Genomic DNA, 16,493 nt, shown 5'->3' on the forward strand with positions numbered 1-16,493 from the left:
AGGTGAGATTTGTTTTCTTTTGTTTTGTTTTGTTTCTGTAGTCCTTTCCAGAATAGCATCATCATTTCTGCATCTGGACCTTTGCTGCTAGTAATCACCTGTGTCCTTGGAACTTTGTGCCGCGCTCTTCCCACATTGTCACCTGGTTAGTTCTTCTTCCTTCTTCGCGTCTCGCCTTTGCTATTATGTCCTCTTCAGACTCCCACAACCGGGTTAAATGCCCCACTAGATGAACTTCCCTGGTAACCTTTACCTGCCTCCCCTGACGTCTTCACTGCACCACTTATAATCTCTTGTTTGTATCCCACGATAGGCAGTAACTTCCTAAGGAGCAGCAGCCTTGTCTTGTTTGCTCTGTTAGTCCCAGAACAGAACTCAGGACTTTTTGTTGAGTGAATTAATGACACCAGGAGAGAGAGAGAGAGCATCATCCATGAGTGACACTGCCCATGAGGCTCTGGGCTTTGGTGAGGCATGGTCATCAGTTGGCCTTGCATGATTAATGGACTAATTTCCCATTATATTCTGAGTGCGTGTTTCCTCCCTGCGTTCTCTCTACCATGTGGTCGTGTTAACATTTTTTCATGATTTCTGGAGAGTTAGTAAATAGAAACCAACTCAGTGACATTTATGAGGCCTCTCCAAAAAGCACTCTTGTGAACAATGGCTGTTACACATTCATCCTATTCCCTTCCATATTGCCTACCCTGAGCTAGTATAATTCAGCGAATTGAAATAGTTGTTTTTGTTCGTCTCAAGCATGTTGTAAATGGAATGATAGTGTGGAGACATAGTAGATAATCTATGGATTGTTTGTCCTTTAGGGAGCACCATTCATGGCTGTTTGCCCTTGGCACTCATTTTCCTCCTGTTAAATGGAGATGTTGTACTGCAGTCAGTAAATTAGTAATTGTTTCTATCTCAATTTGGGGACAGTCTTCATAATGTGGACACACATAGACTCATGCCAAAAGGATAAGGTCATGTGCTTGAACATACTCATTTTTTTTTAATTCAGGCCTTTTCTTTTCCTCAGCCAGGGAATCCAAATCACTTAGTTCTTGGCCTTGTTCGATTGTTGATTTTTTTAATGCTATGTATCATCTTACCAATTAGGCTGTAAAGTTTTCAAGGGCAATGAGCAAGTCTTAGGCTTTTCACAGAATTGTCACTTGACGAATTTTTGAAGATGAAGATCTTGTATCACATATCCTGTTATTCTGTGTAATAATAACAAATATAAATGTTACCCTTTATTAAATACCTGCCATATTCTGAGTACATGGATGTATGACTTCATTCATCTCTATTTTACAGATAAGGAAACTGAAATTTAAAGAGTTTGGTTACTCAAGGTCACATAGTTTTGGCCAGTATTGAACCTAATCTAGCCGATTTCGAAACCTCCGCTCATTGTCCTGCCCAGTGATTGATTGATTGATTGATTTAAGATTATGTTTATTTATTCATGAGAGACCCAGAGAGAGGCAGAGACACAGGTAGAGGGAGAAGCAGGCTCCATGCAGGGAGCCCAATGTGGGACTCGATCCCAGGACTCCAGGATCACACCCTGGGCCAAAGGCAGACGCTCAACTGCTGAGCCAGCCAGGCCTCCCCAGCCCAGTGATTTAAAACAATTTTTCTCCCATGGACCCTTTTTAAAACAAAGTATTATCCAAGCACAGTTTATAAAGACAATTAAGAACTGCTCTGTTGGGCAGCCTGGGTGGCTCAGTGGTTTAGCGCTGCCTTCGGCCCAGGGTGTGATCCTGGAGACCTGGGATCGAGTCCTGCATCGGGCTCCCTGCATGGAGTCTGCTTCTCCCACTGCCTGTCTGTCTGTCTGTCTCTCTCTCTCTCTCTCCCTCATGAATAAATAAATAAAATCTTAAAAAAAAAGAACTGCTCTGTTGAAGCAAGGAGTCAACCCTACTCCTAATTGTCCTCTTCCTCACTTTCCATGGTGACGCACGGACATAGACATGGATCTACCCAAGCTACAGAGTGTCAAGCTGGGCAAGTCCTCACTATTTCTTGTTACCTCTTCACGCTAACAATCTCTCATTTGGATGAAGAAGAAACAATTCTGAAATTAAGAAACCACATCATATTCTTGTCACACTTTCCTTATAAAGAGAGAATGTTTTATGAAATAGTTTCTATGCACCTAGTTTAGCCAAGTGCTGTAGGTAGCTCATAATAATTTGAGTAGCGATGTGGATTTTGTTTCCATCAGCAGGGGTTTCGAGCAAAAAGTATATTTGCATTTTTCAGTAATGAGGAATACCTGGAGAAACAATAGAAAGATGGTAATTCCCTGCAAATGAAATTTAGGTGATTGCAAAATGTAGTATAGCATGAGGAAAAGCCTATATATGAAGACAAGCTGGTTTACAAAGGAAAACCATTGAATCAACTTCCCCGATTTTCAGCCTGTAAGAATAGAACGTACTTTGTGATGTGTATCAGACGCTGGATCATCTGGGGTAGATATCACTCACTTTTTCAGGTTACTCTGAAACAGAGATAGAAGCCAGGAGCCAGATGTTGAAGGTGTGGCTAAGGATCTCAAATCACAGCAGAACATGGGAACAAAAAAATCAAATATGGGTACAGAACAGGCATTTGCCCCTAACAGATACTATGGTCTTAAAGGACCAATATTAAGCCTAGTTTCTAAGGTTATTTATCTTAGAGTTTTCTTAAATAGCATTTTAAGTCAGATGGTATTGTTTATGCATGAATGTACATAAAAAGATTGCTTCTTGTGACCTGCTAGTGCATCTTCAGAAGATTCTCTTCACTCCTGCTCTGTCTTCATAATGAACAAGTGGCTGCATGAAAAAATTCATCGTGACTTGGGTAAAAACAAATTCGGAGAAAATAGTAACGACAATGAACAGAAGTTGTGAACGTTATATAAAAGAAGAATGTTACTTCCAATCCTATAGATCTGAAGACTCATGAGCTATATGATTACAAACATGTCTCTAACCATTCTGACCCACATTCTTCTCTTTTTTTTAAATTTTTATTTATTTATGATAGTCACAGAAAGAGAGAGAGAGAGAGAGAGAGAGAGAGAGAGAGAGAGAGAGGGGCAGAGACGCAGGCAGAGGGAGAAGCAGGCTCCATGCACCGGGAGCCCGACGTGGGATTCGATCCCGGGTCTCCAGGATCGCGCCCTGGGCCAAAGGCAGGCGCCAAACCACTGCGCCACCCAGGGATCCCCCCGCATTCTTCTCTTTAAAAATGAGAGTATTTTGAGAATGAGCCACAAGGGTAATCACAAGTAATGATTCTTAAAGCCTCCACATGGAGCTGTTATACTGTGACTTCCACTCTTGTTCCATAGATTACAAATCTCATGGTTAAAAAAAAAATTTCATGGTTAAACCCCCAAATCAGCGGGACAGAGGAAGATATTCTGCATGCAGGAAGGCATGACAAAGGTTTGAAGGGAATAATTGTGAGCAGTGTCTACTGCACCGCTCTTAAGATAACCATTGTTAAAATGTTTGGGTATAACTTTCATATAATGCATATTTGACTGGAATTTTGATGGATAGATAGAGATTAGCAATGTTACAAAAGTCTTGACTTTTTTTCATAAATATATCACCTCTCTACAAAGGCTTTATAATCCTGAACCAAAATATCCATACATTCCAACTTTCTTTTCTAAATATTATATTTCACATCATGTTCAAAGATGGAGTCCTACAATTTTAGCAGTAATATATTTTTCTCATTCAAGTTTACTTAGAAACCAGATTTAAATTAGAACTGAGGAACATCCTAAGTGAGAGACAAGTTCAAGTTAATACTTATTTTCACCATTCTCTTTAATTCAAATTCTTTTGACTATTTCAGAAAAGAAATCTCTTATCTACTTAATCATTCCTACATCAGCCCACCCATATACTGTAAAATTTACAGTAAGGTGAGTGGCAGAGAAATTTACTCCGATTAACCATGCCATACTTGAATATATTTCTGGTATTCTAATAATAATGAGTCCACATAAGAGACCAACTTGAAATATTCCCTCAGTGCTTAATGTAAAACAATGCCCTCTAGAAGAACGCACTCTTAATATAAATACTAAATGAGGAAGGGTGAGCCTCCTGATTGAAACTAATGATTTATTTGCTAATCCCTTCTTGAAAATACTTTTTAAAATGTCAATCTTTGTCATAATTTTTTAAAAGGTCTATTTATTGACTTTAGAGAGAGAGCACAAGCAGGAGAGGCAGAAGGAGATGGAGAGAGAGAATCTCAAGCAGACTTCTCTCTGAGCATGGAGCCCAATGCAGGCTGATCCCATGGCCCTGAGATCATGACCTGAGCTGAAACCAAGAGTCAGATACTTAACTCAGTGTGACACCAAGGTGCCCCATCATCATTTTTCTTATTTGTAAAGGTCATACTGGATGCCAAAGAAGATTCATACTAGGAAGATAGGTCCTAAAAGCATTTTAAGGCAAGGCAAATACCAGTGCATCTTCTAAAAAGTCCTATATAATAAGATATTTTATGGGTACTAACAGACATCCCAGGGACCAGAGGGTGGAGGTAATAGATACATTGACCATTCCGTTCCTTTTTTTTTAAAAAAAAGGTTTTATTTATTTATTCATGAGAGACACAGAGAGAGAAGCAGAGACATAGGCGGAGGGAGAAGCAGGCTCCCTGCAGGGAGCCTGACGTGGGACTCGATCCCAGGACTCTGGGATCATGCCCTGAGCCAAAGGCAGATGCTCAACCGCTGAACCACCCAGGTGTCCCTGGCCATTCCATTCCTGATGAGGTATGGCCCTATTGTCCAGAATATGCCTTTACAAAATATAATCCCAAATTGAACTACTAACTAGCTCTGTGACCGTGGGCCTGTGTCTATCTTCCTTCAACTCCGTTTCCTCGTCCTGGCTTTGCCATCAGAACACCTCTGACATTTGACCAACCATATAAAACATTATTTCCAAATCTGTTTCCTTTCTATGCGATGAAAATACTGCTAATATCACCATTGCAAAGCTGTTGTGAGGATTACAATAAATGAGCCAGTGTATACGAAAGCACCGTGTAAACAATAAAGCCCTATATAAGGGCTCAAAGGAACATCTATCCAGCTCACCTTAAAAAGGTTGTGAGAAAAGTGTGAGCTAATTTATATCAATGAGCGAATGAATTAATTGGTAATAATAAATATAACTTTTCTTACCCCAATAATCGTGGTTTGTGGCTTTATTATGTCACTTGCTATAGTGTATCATACAGTGCTCGCTTCGGCAGCACATATACTAAAAACAAGTGTATCATACATTGCAGGTACTTATGTTTCTGTCTTGTTGTTCACTAGATTTTGGGTACTTAAAGGGCTTAAGCCAGTTTTTATTTATCTCTTTGTCTCGTATAATGCCTAAAGGGCACATGGTGGATGCTCGGTATGTTGAATCATGCTGTTCCAGATACTGTTCTAAGCAGTTGATGTATACCGATTCATTTAATCCTCAAGTGCTCAAGGAAGAATGATAACAGCTTAGATAGTTTTGGTGATGATGAGGATGGAATTTAATGATGAGTTTAGGAGTATGAATAAGCAGGCCTTCTTAACCATTTTTTAAAATGTGCTATCAAAATCAAGGCAGTAGCTGGAGTAATATTTTATCTAGGAGAATTTTGAGAATTCATCATTTTGGGAATATTGCCTTCTGTTCTCCATGATATGCTTCCACCTTATCAAACAACATACAGAACACAAATTCCCAAGCCCTCTGATTGTTTAATTCAATGCTTCTCAGCCCCCAGAGAAAATTCTGTGTTAGGACAAAATACATTCCAGTTCCAGTTCCATGTCTTAACTTTGGACAAATCACTTCCTCATGTTTTTCTCTGTGTGTATGCCAGATTGTAGGAAATGACAATGGCTGCTGCTTCTCAGGACAAAACACAAATAAATTTTAGCCATATTAGCAACTTCCTCAGAGCAAAGCTACTCTATAAAAGTGTGACCATTTTGTGGTGCTCATATCAGCAGAAATCTTGGTTTCTATATGACCTTAGTAGAAAGAAATGCAGTTTTTAGATTGCAATTGGAAGTCTGAATATTAAAGAATAATCGCACATAAAGAAATAGCAAGCAATTCAGCATGCTATCAGGAGTTTCATTAGTTACTTAATAACCATTTTCAAAATTACCAGTAGGACAACAGATCCCATGTGTTTTGTGAAGGGAAGGTGTTTGTTCTTTCTATCCCAAAGCTTTGAGATTAAGATAAGCATTCACTGTAAGGACAAAGGTAAGTTGATTATACTATAATCCCTGAATTGGTAGCAAGAGAAAGGCTGACTCAGTTTACTTCACTTACTGTCCCTATTGAATTCCTGGGTACCTTGGAGAAGGAGCCATGGCAGCAATAATTAGCTTAAAAATACATGGGTTAGCCTCAGGATGTCCTAGTAGTTGAAACTCCTAGAATAGTCATCTTTTCATTATCCGATGCTCCTGGGAATGCCAGGATTCCAAGGGCTCCAATCCAATCCTTGTCTGTTTGCTCTGCTTTGTTCTGCCCTGACTGAATGTGTATTGCACCCAAATGATTGGTTGAAAATCAGAAAAATCCAAACAAGCTCACTACCCAGCATTAGATAGACCACCTGGCCATCTTACGGAAGTCAACCCATTGGTTAGTGAGTTTTACTAATTTTCCCCTGATTATCTGCATAGAAAAACCTGCCTAAGGACCTCATGTAGCATTGCTACAGTGGCAGCCTGCTAATGGGGTAACTATCATAAAGTGAGGGCAAAGGATATGAAGAATTGCTCATGCTTTTCAGTTGTATTTGAACAGAACTGGTGTTAAATATTTTTTCACTCATAATAAACCAACTTCATGTTACTACATCTATTCCTATTCCCTATGCATTATTTATAAGGCGGTAGATAACTCTTGATTTGCCTTACAAAATATAAAATCCATTTGAATAAATTCAAATTCTGAAAAATCTTGGACTAGAAGTTAAACTCTGGATATACCAAGTGTGACTTAAAAATAAGGTGATTGATTTTATAATGTGAAGATTTGAACTCATCCATCCAGATAAGTGTCATCCCCTTCTAAGTAGTACACATGGGAGAACATAAACTTCTTTCAGTGATGAAGCTACTGCTCAAATAATTCATGAATCTTCCTTCTTGGAATTATCTCTGGAGCCTGTGTCTCACTTATTCATTTATCCACAAAACATTAATTTAGCATCTTCCATGCACCAGTTACCATTTTGGTACTGCTCTCATCACTTGCAGGTGGATAAGGATGTTTTAACTAAACACCAAAAAGTAGTGTGAAATTACTAAATGGAAAATTGACTATTTTTTTTCTAAAACAAAGTATTAAAATTGCTTAGACAAGTTTCTCAAGTGGCTTTCAGCTGGCTTCCAAGAAAATTCCAAATGATGTATTCCAAACGTGTTCTGAGCACTAGCAGTAGTACTGGAATGTGTTATTTTCTAAGATTTTATTTTTAAGTGATCTCTACACCTGATGTGGGGTTCAAACTCACAACCCCAAGATCAAGAGTTGCACACTTGGGATGCCTCGGTGGCTCAGTGGTTGAGTATCTGCCTTCAGCTCTGGGCCTGGTCCTAGGATCCAGGATCAAGTCCCATGTTGGGCTCCCTGTGAGGAACCTGCTTCTCCCTCTGCCTGTGTCTCTGCCTCTCTCTCTCTCTGTGTCTCTCATGAATAAATAAACCTTTAAAAAAAAAAAGAGTTGCACGCTCTACTGAGCCAGCAGGGCACCCCAATAAGTGTTATTTTGAAGCAACATGTTCATTGGATGGATAAAGCTTAGTACATATTAAAATTAGTATCTTTGATTTGCATAATAAGAATGTATAAATTCTTATATATGTAATTAAAGGTGAAATTATATTTTCTGATTATATTTTACAATGCACTTTTGTTTCATAACATTAAATCAGTGGCTACCATTTGTCATCTATTCACGATACTAATATAAACCAAATTCCAGAAATTTTCATTCAGTTGTAGTGCAGGATACAATCCTTTGTTGTACTCCTGGCCTATAAAATCCTTGCAGTGGGTCTCCCTGTCAAGAGTATACTATGACCTTTGCAAGCCAAACTGATGTGAGAAGTAAAGCTTCAGAATTATGCCTTTAATACCACAAAATTAGGCTTGATGCTTCATTCTGGGATGATATAATATTCTTAACTGGAGCATCTTGTTTTATTGCCAGTATCTACTGCTAACTTACGACTGGGTTGTTTTTGTTGGGTACTTCTCACCAGCATAGTTGTTAATCCTCTTTGAAACTTTAAATTATATTAACATTATTTTCTTCCATGAACAGCTGAAAGATGAAATTTGGTTGTCTTTGATTATATTTTCCTTTTCTGCATATCAAATCATTTGTCAATATGTCAACAGTGAAATGATTAATACTGTTTGTTGAAACATCAGGAGTATTAATAGTCCTATTAAAATGAGGTGGGTTATAAATACTTTCAGAGCTGATCAATGCAGCATATCATTATGGAAAGAAATCCAGCTGACTGAAGAAATGATGCATATTCTTTTCAAACATTGAGTGGAGCAGAATGACTGAGGTTGTTTCCACTCGCAGCTGAAGCTGTGCATTTGCAATGGTAAAAATAAATATATTCTTGAAAAAAAAGTTCCAACAGAATGTAGAACATAGATGTTCTGTGAGTACATAATGGGCATCCGGTACTTTCTATTCTTGTCAATTAGAATAACTTGGCAACAAAGCCCTGTGGACTTCCTAGTATAATCCAAACAGTCTGTCAAAAATAGAGAAAGGATGAAAATCAATGTAAAAAGGCTAAACTCCATCACTGAACAATTGTTCTAATGCTTTTTTTTTTTTTACCAGACTAAAGAAATCATAATGTAGCCATTAAATCCCTGGGCTGAATCTGAAACCTAGCTCTATCATGAACTAGTTGCATGTCCTTGAATAGATTTATTTTTCTTCTCTGTACCTCAGTCTTAGCATCTATAAAATGGATCATATTTAATAATAATATCTTCATCCAGGATTGCATGCATTCATACTTGTAAGCACTTAGAACAACCCTTGGCGTGTAGTAAATACTTTTATTTATTAAGCTCACTGAGATAGTGATTGTGTAAAACTAAATTTTTTTAAAGGATCATTTTTCCTCTCATGCCTACTACTGGCAAATGTTCTTAATTTTATGCTTTGCTGGCAGTGGTCTGGGTCATATATATATGTTTTAAATAGGGGTTATTTAAAGAATTAATTGACCTATAAGGGTTTTTCAAACTTAAAGGTGCAATGATACTTTAATTCTGTGAAATGTGCATATATCAAAATATCATGTGTGTCCCACGAGTAATTAACCTGTTACTAAAGATAATGACAACAATCAATAAAAATGTCAACTCTGAAATTAGGTTCATAAACTACCAGCAACTACCAAATATTTAGCAATTATGTTAAGACAGAGCTTGGGTTTTATAATGTAAATCAACATAAAATGTGAAAGAACAGACATGTTCATTGTGCATTAAAAAAGCTATCTGTTGAAGAAGTGGAACAACTGGAACCTTGTAAATGTCTAGGTTTCCTTGAAAGAATTGGACATCCCATAACTAAAGGGAAAAAAACCAAAAGGAAAACAAGAACACAAATGTGTTTATTTTGGTATAAAAATTATAAAACTGTTTAGTTCCAAGAAACAAAATTAAGACAATATTTATTAGAAATTTAATGTATTCTAATTACTTGGTATTCTAATGCAATCCAGTGCAGACTTGGAAGTGATCCCATTTTAATACAGCAATTCTTTTTCTCAGATCTGCCCCCTCCTTTGGATCTACCCCATAAACCACAGATAAAGAAATCATTTAACCACTTGAAGTAGGCAGAAAGAATTCACATTATTTTTCAGAAATCACAACAATAGTACTATACTGGTTACATGACTTTGGCAACTTAATCTCTCGTGTATTTTGGTTAACAAATTTTTTCCAGTGGGAAAAAATAATATCCATTTTGTAGGGGTTTTATGTTTTCATTGAGATAACACATATAAAGCACTTGTGCCAGACACAATAGAAATGTTTAACAGAGAGTATCGCTTTGGCATACAAACACAAAAGGAGTAGGATAGCATTCATGTTGATAGTTTCTTCATGGGATGATTAGGAAAATAGCAAATCAAGGTAAGGAGAGAATTCAGCATGGTCAGAGAAAAATGATGGCCTGAGACAAGTCCATGGTGTGAAGTGATCCATGCCCACGCTTGTAACTTCTAGTTGCTGAGACATGATACTAACGTGTCATTTATCCTCCAAATCACTGACTGTATGTTGAATGTTTAATTCCTATTGAAAGGGAAATTTATTTAATTTATTTAAGATTTTATTTATTTGAGATAGAGCATGTGTGCAGGTGTGAGCAGGGGGAGAGGCAAGGGGGTGGGGAGAGGGACGAGCAGTATCCTTGTTCAGTGCCGAGCCCCATGCCGGGCTCAATCTCAGGACCCTGAGATCATGACCTGAATAGAAGAAATCCAGATGCTTAACCAACTGAGCCACACAGGTACCCCTGAAAGGGAAATTTAAATAGTAGATTTGATATGCATAGTTGAGAGGAAGTGAGGTTGTATTTGAAAAGGTTGATTATATCTCAATTGGAAAAATGATTCATAAATATGAACTAGGGTGAGACCATATTGGTGAATATATGACATATAGTAGAGATGAGCAAAAAATAAGATAGCATAAAGGTGAATTCCCTGAAAGATTAGTAAAGTGAATATTGCTTTATTTCATGTCTTGTGTCAATTACTATGTCCTAAACATTTGTCTCCTGGATATATTTTTAATCTGTCACTGCCTTATGTTCCTACCCTTAATTTTTTTAGTAGAGGTTCTCCTCTCTCACCTAGGATACTACAACAACCACTTAGCTGCTCCTCCTGCCCTTAAGCTTCTATTCTCCACACTGTAGACATAATGTTTCTTGTTCTTTAATGCTACTCTTACCATATCACTTTCCTTTTGAAGACATTTCACTGGCTTCACATGGACTATATATATATATGATTAAGCTCAAATGACAGCAATGTCAAGGTAAGATCATTTTGGGCTCTGTTCATGTCTAGGAAAGAGACAGATCATGAGAAAGGATGGCATTGATAGGGATAAAGAAGAGGAGGCAGATTTAGAAATATTTAGAGGACAGGTTGTTCAGAAACTGGTGACTAAGCAGATGGTGAGTGAGAAGGAAGTATGAGTTTGGAGGCTTAGCTGTCATCCGTGGATATGGGACTACGAGTAGGAATAAAAATCTGATTGAAGTAGAAATAACCAGCAGGTCAACACTGTAGTTGAAGCCAAAGAGTTGATGGGATTCCCTATAGACCGTAGAATAAAAAGAACATTGGACGAAGACTAAAACATTTTTAAGCACCTGCATTGAAGGAGTGGAGGGAACAAAAAGAACTAGAAGGGTGGTATGAGGTCAACGTGTGGCATTATTAAGGCCAAGAGAGTAGTACCTTTCAGGAAGTAAGGAGAATAATCAGCATCAAATGCAGAAACGAGGTTGAGTAAGGGAAGGCATGAAAATGTGTTTGCGTTTGAGGTAAGGAACCCGCTGATAACCTAAATCAAAACACTGTGAAGCCTAGAATCCTGATGCAGTAGTAAGGTACAAAATAAAGTCATAAAGCTCACTAATATTTTGTTGAGATTTTTTGCCTCTGTATTCGTCAGAGATAATTGGCATATGGTTTCTTTGCTCGCAGTGTCCTTATCTGGCTCTGGTATCAGGGTAATGCTGGCCTCATAACATGAGTTTGGGGGGTTGCCTACTTCCTCATTTTGGGGGAATTTTATGCATTTATTTTAGGTTACCCATTTGGTAGATGTATAATTTTCCATAGTAGTCTCTTACAACCCTCACAGTACTGTAGTATCAGTTGTAATGTGTCCTCTATCATTTCTAATTTTATTTGCTTGAGTCTCCTCTCTTATTTTTTTTAATTTTTATTTACTTATGATAGTCACACACAGAGAGAGAGAGAGAGAGGCAGAGACATAGGCAGAGGGAGAAGCAGGCTCCATGCACCGGGAGCCCGATGTGGGATTCGATCCCGGGCCTCCAGGATCACGCCCTGGGCCAAAGGCAGGCGCTAAACCGCTGCGCCACCCAGGGATCCCTCCTCTCTTATTTTCTTACTCAGTCTAATGACAGTTTTGCCAATTTTGTTTATCATTTTAGAAAACCAATTCCTGTTTTTCTGGTCTCTATTTTATTTATTTCTACTCTGATCATTACTTCCTTCCTTCTGCAAAGTTTGGGCTTGGTTTGTTCTAGTTCTAGTTTGCTGGGGGTGTAAAGTTTGGTTGTTTATTTGAGAACTTTCTATTTTCTTAATATATGCCTTTATCACTTTAAACATCCTTCTGATTTTGAAGCATCCCATAGGTTTTGGTGTATTTTCATTTTCATTTGTTTTGACAGATTTTCCTATTTTTTTAAAGATTTATTTATTTATTTATGATAGACATAGAGAGAGAGAGAGGCAGAGTCACAGGAGGAGGGAGAAGCAGGCTCCACGCCGGGAGCCCGACGCGGGACTCCATCCCGGGTCTCCAGGACCGCACCCCGGGCCAAAGGCAGGCGCCAAACCGCTGAGCCACCCAGGGATCCCCTCTTCTTTTACATACTATGGTTGTTCAGGAGTATACTTTTTAGTATCCACATGCTTGTATGTTCCTGTTTTCCTCTGGCTGATTTCCACTTTTTTACCATTGCAGTAGGAAAAGACACTTGCTATGATTTCAATCTTCTTGAATTTGCTGGCTTGTTTTGTGGCCTATCATGTGATCTATCCTGGAGAATGTTCCATGTGTACTTGAGAATTATGTGTATTCTGCTGCTGTTGAATGGAATATTCTGTATATGACTGGTGAGTCCACTTGTTCTAATGTGTGGTTCAAGTCCAGTGTTTTCTCATTGATTTTCTGTCTGGATTACCTATCCATTGCTGAAAGTGGGGCATTGAAGTGTCCCCCACTATGACTGTATCTGTTTCTCCTTTCAGACCTGTTAGTCTTTGCTTAATATATTGAGGTGCTCCACTGTTGGGTGTGCATATAACTATGATTGCAATGTTTTCTTGACAAATTGACCCCTTTATCACTATATAATAACCTTCTTTTCTCTTGTTACTATTTTTGGCTTAAAGTCTATTTTACTTGATGTAAGTATAGCTATCTCTTCTTTCTTTTGGTTTCCACTTGCATTTGAATATTATTTTCCATCCCTTTACTTTGAGTCTATGCATGTCCTTACTCTGAAGAGAGTCTCTTGTAGAAAACCTATGGTTCCGTTTTGTTTATTTTATTTTTTTTAGACTTTATCTATTTATTCATGAAAGACACACAGAAAGAGAGGCAGAGACATAGGCAGGGGGAGAAGCAGGCTCTCTGCAGGGAGCCTGATGCGGGACTTGATCCCAGGACCCCGGGATCATGACCTGAGCCAAAGACAGACATTCAACCACTGAGCTACCCAGGGGCTCCTAGTCTTGTTTATTTTAATCCATCCAGCCACTTTGTGCCTTTTGATTGATGAGTTCAATCTATTTACATTCAGAGTTATTTTTGATAGATAAGGAATCACTAATGCCATCTTACTAATCACATTATGTCTGTTTATAGTTCCCACTGGTTTTCCCACTTCTCTTTCTGCTTATCTTTATGAATTGACCATTTTCCATGGTGGTTGCTCTGCTTTCTGTTTCTTTGTCTTTTGTAAATGTAGTATAAGTATTTCCTTTGTAGTAATGGTGAGGCTTACGTAAAACATCTCATAGATAGTCCAGTTTGAACCGATAGCAACTTAACTTTAATCGCATATGAAAGCTCTATATTTATTCCCCCTTTTATGGTTTTGATATTACCTCTTTTTGATGGTGATTTATGGTTTTGATTGCCTCTTTTTATATTGTGTATTCTTTAACAAATTATAGTAGCTGTAGTTATTTTTAAGACTATTTTCTTTAATCTTTATACTATAGATAAATGGTTAACACACCTTCCTATTACAGATTTAGAGTTTTCTAAATTTGACCATATGTATATTTATCTTGACCAGAGTGTTGTATGTTTTCATATGTTTTTTATGTCACTAATTCACCTCTTTTCACTTCAGCTTGAAGCACTCCTTTCAGCTTTTCTTCCAAGGCAGGTAGCTTTTGTTTTCACGGAAAGTCTTTATTCTCCACCCCACCCCCCTTCATATCTGAAGGATCAGTTTGTTGAGCTTTGCTGTTTTGTATTGAAGTATTAGACACCTTCTCAAATCTTCCTTGTTGTCTTCAAGTGGGAGATGTTTTGCACTGGTCATCGCTTAGATCTGGGACTTACTCCAATCTTGTATGGATACACCTGCTACACACTTAACACTTCCCCTTGTGGCAGTATTCTTAAGCTTGTATGTCTTTTCTGGTTTTTATAAGTCACCAGGTTGGTAGTCTGAAGCCTCTCTTGTTTTCCAGAAGGTGGCACCACAGTTCAAATGTGTGGTTTTTCCCAAGCCCACAGACTTTGATCTGTTTTCTGAGGGAGTCCCTGTTTACTGAGGCTCGCTCTCACTGTTGTATCAAGTAGCCAACTACAGAGTGGGGGGTGATGTGAGTTTAGAACTTGGGGTTTTGGGAGTGTCCATGGGCCTCCTTGGGTGAGGTTCTCCCAACGTTTAATGGGCAGTCTTCCCGCTGGATCCAGAAAGCAGCCAGCAAGAATTGTGACCCTTTAATACCCTTTGGTATTCTTATCCACCTCTTTCCAGATCCCTTTCCTTCACCCATTCATGGAGTGCCCCCACTTAAGCACTCTTGGTGCTGCTGGAGAGAAACAGGCTTCTCCAGCAGCTTCTCACACAGTGGGAGCACTCAGGCCCTTCCTCACGTCTTTCCCTTATCCTCATAAGAGAGCTCACTGTCCTCTAGTTGTCCCTGTAGTCTACTGCCCTGGGAACGAGGCAGTGCTGGCAAAGCTCCCCTTACCTTCTCCATTGTGTTCAAACTCGGTTTGTCTTTTTGTTGTTTTGTTTTGTTTCCTCCAACATAGTGCTGGAATCCCTTTTCAGGAAGGCTGAATATTTGCAAAAGCTCTCGTATCCATGGGTGTCTGCCCAAGTCAGCACTTGCCTGGTTTTCCCCCACTATGGTCAAGAGAGACTTTGGCTGGTTCTGCAGCCCATACTGTGGTCTATCTGCCTAATACCCAATGCAGAAGTAGGAGACACTCCTCCCAGGCCCCTTGGCCTGTAGTCCCAGATTCCACAACTCCCACAAAGGTACTTTTGTTCTTTTTAAAATTTTGTCATGTTTGGGGATCCCTGGGTGGCTCAGCGGTTTAGCGCCTGCCTTTGGCCCAGGGCGCGATCCTGGAGTCCCGGGATCGAGTCCCGCGTCGGGCTCCCGGCATGGAGCCTGCTTCTCCCTCTGCCTGTGTCTCTGCCTTTCTCTCTCTCTATGTCTATCATGAATAAATAAAAAAAAATTAAAAGAAAATTTTGTCATGATCATACCTCCTACCATAATACCTTATTGTGAAGTTAAAACCAGATAGAGTACTTCACACTGCTAAGTGCCTGGTTTCTTGAGTAAATGTCAGTTGTAATTATTATTGTTGCTAGGCAATTTTGAAGAAAACTGTGTAGCATAATGTTACTATCACATTATTCTTAAGAGATTGTTGGGGGCTTCTGGATATATTTTTTGAAAATGGCAACAGACTCTTCTGTCTGAATGTCATTTGGCTTGTTGGTCAAGCTCCTCCATTCTGTTGTTAAAAGATTTAAAACCATATTTGCCTGCCTTGCTCACACACCCATACACAGTCATGCAAATGTTGGGCAAAGTGTTTGACAAATTGGTGTTTTTGTAAAACAGTATTGTTTACAATAATGATTGTGATAAAAATGTTAAATATTTTAGGAATTCATTTCCTTGAATCTTATTTTTTTAACTTTAAGAAATAACTGCATACATTCATTCAAGTGTTGACTAAACAAATGTTTTATTTCAACTTTGAGAATTAAAGATAGTCCAAGCTTCTGAACCAATTATGAAGAAGCAGACAAGATGAATATATTTCAAATTATACTGAGTATTTCAGAAACAAGTCTATTCTTGTCTTTTGTTCATACACTCATGGCTTTTCTAACCACATTGTTTATGCTTAAGAATACACATGAATTGTATAGATAATGATAAATGGAAAATTCCTTTGCTATCTATGCAATGATAATAGATTAATTCCTTAAAAGTAAATATCACATACCTGAATTTTGCTGTTTTTCCAGAGAAAGCTTTACAGAAGATCCAGGGATGCTTGTTTCATATATACTTTCTGTCAAATATTTAGGTAGAAAAATTATACTACACTCCAAAAAAA

The sequence above is a fragment of the Canis lupus genome, chromosome X (assembly GCF_003254725.2).
Source record: "Canis lupus dingo isolate Sandy chromosome X, ASM325472v2, whole genome shotgun sequence".
NCBI classification, from domain to species: domain Eukaryota; kingdom Metazoa; phylum Chordata; class Mammalia; order Carnivora; family Canidae; genus Canis; species Canis lupus.